The following is a 4,590-nucleotide window of genomic DNA, read 5'->3' as shown; positions in this document are numbered from 1 at the left end:
TTTGAACCCTGTTATGGTCTTGGCCTTCACAATATCCTCTTGCAAGGAGTTCCACAGGTTAACTATGCAAACTGCCCTGAGTTTACCCCCCCACCCCTGGCCAGGTTGTATATGGAAAAGAGGATGAGGATGAGGAGAGCCATGATGTGTCTGTCACTGGCTGGTGCCTCAGTTTCCTCTAGGCAGCAGTGCTGCAGGCTCTTTTGGTCTGTCCCCATGCAACTGTGTCTGGGGAAGGGGAAGTAGAGGCTCAGGCTTCCCAGCCCCATGCCCCACCCCCAGCAGCTGGGGAATCCAGGCCAAATTTAACCCTGGTAGCTGGGCTGGGATTAGCCTGGACTGGGGTAGGGCTGGGGAGGAATTGGGAGGGAGACAGACGCACCTGCTGTGAGGGAAGATCCTCCCATTCCCTGCCAACCCCATTCACTCCTTGCAGCATAGCACCCCCTAGCGTTTCTTTCTCTGTCATGGGAGCTGTCTGCTGCCTGCTTCTCCCTTAGCATGGTCTCTCCCCATCCTGGGGCACTGGCATTGCCCATCCTGTGCAAACAGGCAGGCCCCGGTGTGCTCCATGGCACTGCCCTGTAATTGTGGGGGCAGCTGTTGGATGGAGCCATATCAAAATATGGGAGTGGGGAAGGCTGGGGACCAGGACTCCTGGGTTCTCCCCTCACATGTGGGAGGGGAGTGGAGGTTAGGGGGTAGATTAGGGGAGGGGCAGGGCTGGGATCCAGGGATACTGCTTTTTCTGGTTTTCTCCACCTCCTGCAGCTGCCTTGGTCCTTTCAGTGCATTTCTTGTTCCAAATTCATTTGCTGACTTGTGTAACTCACCCCAGAGGTGGCTGCATCTCAATGTTGGGTGAGGCACCCTTGGCTGCATCACCTCCTAACCGCGTCTCTCTCCCCCTTCGGGTGACCCTGCAGCACTCAGCAAACAGCCACAAGATCATGGGGCACTTTGAGCACTGGGCAGGCAGGGGCCAGGCGCCCAGCCCTCCCTCCAGTGAATGGGACCCAGCACCCCCTACTTTTTACAGGGATTAAAAAGGGGCAAAGGGGGGCAATCAGAGGAGGGGGTGGCCAGGTTCTGAGCAGGAGGTGGAAATTGACTGGTCGGGGGGTCAAGCAGCTGGAGGCAGAGTTAGGAGAGGGACTGAAGGGTAAAGTCAGGGAGGGGGGAAGGAGCCAGAGTTACGCCCAGAGGGAGGTGCTTCCCGGGGGGTAAATCCTGGCACAGGCAGGGGCTGAGGGGTAACAGTTATCCCAGTGGGCTCAGACTCCAGTGTTTGCAAACATGGGTGCGGGGAGCAGAGGGCTTTTTTATTTCCCCTCCCACAGGCAGCACCTCTCAGCATGGGCTTCCCAGGGCTGGGCTCTTAAAGGCACAGGCATCCCACTGCCTAGACACTGCAGCTCCTCTCTGATGTAACCTACTGAGGTGCTGCAGTAGGAGACTCAATTCAGTGAAACTGGGCATTCCCTATATGCCCCCCAGTCAGGGGGCTGTGCACCCCTTTCCCCAAATTTCCCCAACACTCCCCCTCCCTCAGTGGTCAGGTAGTTACATGCAGCGCTGCCAATGTTGTCATTGGTTGCAAATTTGAATGGAAATTGAAACGTTTACACACACTTTAAAAGCAGATACAACGTATGAAAACTACTTGTACCTGAGAAAGTAAAATAGGTTTGGAAAGTCTGGACAAAGCCGGGTTTCCTCACCCAGCTGTTGTGTTTGCTGACAATGTCGGTGCATTGGCTTCGGCAGTGTTGGCCAACCTTAGAATTTCAAATGATGATTTGTAAGCGAGGTGTGAATGAGCTCTCCCCTGGCAGCTACTGATGACCAGGGTTGGGAGGAGGCTTTGGGACCAGACTGTATTTACATGAACTCACCTACTCTGCTGAGGTATCCAGCGGACAGAGCTGGGCTGCCTCTGCTCTAGGTGCCCAGAGGAGGGAAGGTGTGTGGGGCTCCAGCCTGGGACTCTTCCTCCCTCCTGCCAAGCCCTGACTATTAATCCCAGCCCTGGCACTCCTTTCTTCAAGCACCATGTGGGCCAGAGGAAAAGTGTGGTAGGAAGCACAAGGGCCAAGCTTGTGAACATCAGGTGCAGCAGCAAGAATCCCAGCTATCAGGATAGCAGTTCTAGAGCCCTAACCCATTGTGGCCATCCCAGCCAAAGACCTGGCTCTAGGAGGTGTGAGTCACCCAGCAGGAGGGGAAAGATTCACTCTTACACAGCTGGAGACAGGGAAGTTGAGCTCTGGGGCGTTCCCATAAGCATCGGTAGCAAGTTTGTAGAAATTTTGGTGGTGCCCAGAACCTGCCCCCCAACTCCGCCCCCCAAACTCCACCCCCACCTGCCTAAGGCTCTGGGGGGGGATTTAGGGGGGAGATCTGGGCTGGGGATTAGGGTGCAGGAGGGGTGCAAGGTTCAGGATGGAGTTTGGGTGCTGGGTGCAGGCTCTGGCAGGGTTGTAGGAAGGGGTGAGAGGTGCAGGCTCTGGGGCTTGGAAGGAGTGCACCCTCTGGGAGGGAGCATAGGGCTGAGGATGAGGGATTCATGATGCAGGAGGGGGCTCAGGACTGGGGCAGAGTATCAGGGTTCAGAGGGAGCTCAGGGTTGGGGGTGTTGGAGAGGCTCAGGGCAGCCTGCACTAGGACTCTGGGGCTGCAGTTCTGCCCAGAATCTCTCTGCTCTAGCAGCAGGAGCAGGCAGGCCCATGCTGCTTTTTGTCAGGCAGGGGGAGGGGTGCCAGGCAGGGGCCAGGGGAAGAGACCCAACTCCAAATATTGCTGGAGCAGGGCCCCCAGCCGTGAATATTCCTGGAGCCCGAGCACCACACATGTATATAACCTGCCGCCTATGACCACAAGCCAACACAAGGTCCCACTGAGATTTGAACTCAGATTACAGGATTCAGAGTCCTGAGTGCTGCCCATTACACCATGGGACCAGCTTGTGCTGCCTTCTCTGCACATCGGTGACCCTCATGGGGCTGGCTTGTGTAAGGGGGCCCTTGGCCCTTTACTAAATCTTAGTGTGTGTGTGGGGGGGGATCGTTGGCTAGTTCCCAGCACCAATAGAAGGGGAAAGGATCAATGGGAAATCAGAACCCTGAGACTGACAGTCCCCAGGGACAATGGGGAGAGGCCAAAGCTCCAAGTTAGCTGCACTGACAGGCCAGGTAGTGTAATGAGAGAGTCACCAGGCCAGGGGGTCCCATCCTCCATGTGAGCTGGAACTGCCTGGGCGAGAGTGGGGCAGAGCTAAGGAGAGAGCAGGAGCCCGAGAAGAGCCGGGGAGCAGAGCTGTGCAGGTGTAGTGCCAGAAACTGCTGCATGTAGGAATTTGCAGCCTGTAGCAGTTACTGATACCTGAGGTTGTTCTTATTTGATGACCTGTCCTAACTGGCTAAAACTTGACAGTGGTTTCTCTAGCAAAGGCCAGTCCCTGGCCCCTTGGTCCAGACATCCTCCTTCATATCAGGCTAGGGTGACCAGATGTCAAGATGAAATATTGGGATGTGGGGGGCGGAGCAAAAAAAAAAAAAGCCGTAGGGCCCCCCCTGCCACCAAGCGGAAGTGGTACAACCCCATCTCCAACCAATTCTCGGCTCCAACCTCTGCTACACCCGCAGCTCCCCCATCCTCTCACTCCTGGGCCCAGCCTGGGCTCCGAGCTCTGCAGCCGAGCTATGATCCGGGCCCCTCCTGCAGCTCCCGGGCAAGGGGTGAACCAGGCAGCTCCTGGCAGGAGCGTGTCAGCCCCACGTGTGTCTCCGCCCCCCGCCCACCTGGGCTCTGCCCGCTCCGTGCTGCCCTCAGCCCCACTACGCTGCCCTGCAGGCTGCAGGGCTGGAGCAGCTTCTGCGCTGAGCTCCCGGCCATGGCCATGGCCTGGTTGCAAACCTGTGGGGGAGGGGCGCTGCCTTCCCTCTCCAGGTCTGCAAGGGGAATGTGAAGTGGCCGTTCTTGTGGGGGCGGGGTGCTGGGGGCCCTCCCAGCTTTGCAGGGGGAGTGTGGAGCAGCCATTCCTGCGGGGGCGGGGCACTGGGTTCCCTTCCCAGCTATGCCAGGGGACTGGGGAGCGGCCGTTCCTGCGGGAGTAAGGCGCTGCCATCCCTCCCTAGCTCTGCCAGAGGACTGGGCAGCGGCAGTATTAGCAGGGGCAGGGCACTTGGTTGTCTCCCCAGCTCTGCGACGGGAGTGGGGAGCAGCCGTTCCTGTGGGGTTGGGGCGCTGGGTTCCCTCCCCAGCTCTGCGAGGTGACAGGGGAGCGGCCATTCCTGCGGGGGCAGGGTGCTACCTCCCCTCCCCAGCTCTGAGAGGGGACTGGGACACAGTCTTTCCTGCGGGGGCGGGGCGCTAGGTTCCCTTCCCAGCTCCGCCAGGGGACTGAGGAGTGGCCGTTCGTGCGGGCGCTGGCTTCCCTCCCCAGCTCTGGCAGGGGCCTGAGGAGTGGCGGTTCCAGCAAGGGCGGGGTGCTAGCTTCGCTCCCCAGCTTTGGATGGGGACTGGGGAGTGGCCGTTCAAGTGAGGACGGGGCACTGGCCTCCCTCCCCAGCTCTGAGAGGGGCGTGGGGT

At 58.8% G+C, this 4,590-nt stretch overlaps 1 non-coding gene across 1 annotated transcript; it reads right to left on the bottom strand.

Moving 5' to 3' along the window:
* Positions 1 to 2,888: 2,888 nt before the first annotated feature.
* Positions 2,889 to 2,960, bottom strand: TRNAQ-CUG. The gene has a single exon. It is a non-coding gene; the product is annotated as a tRNA-Gln (tRNA).
* Positions 2,961 to 4,590: the final 1,630 nt, after the last annotated feature.

The sequence above is a fragment of the Gopherus evgoodei genome, unplaced genomic scaffold (assembly GCF_007399415.2).
Source record: "Gopherus evgoodei ecotype Sinaloan lineage unplaced genomic scaffold, rGopEvg1_v1.p scaffold_138_arrow_ctg1, whole genome shotgun sequence".
Classification (NCBI taxonomy): Eukaryota; Metazoa; Chordata; order Testudines; family Testudinidae; genus Gopherus; species Gopherus evgoodei.
This window is presented reverse-complemented; position numbering and strand designations above follow the sequence as displayed.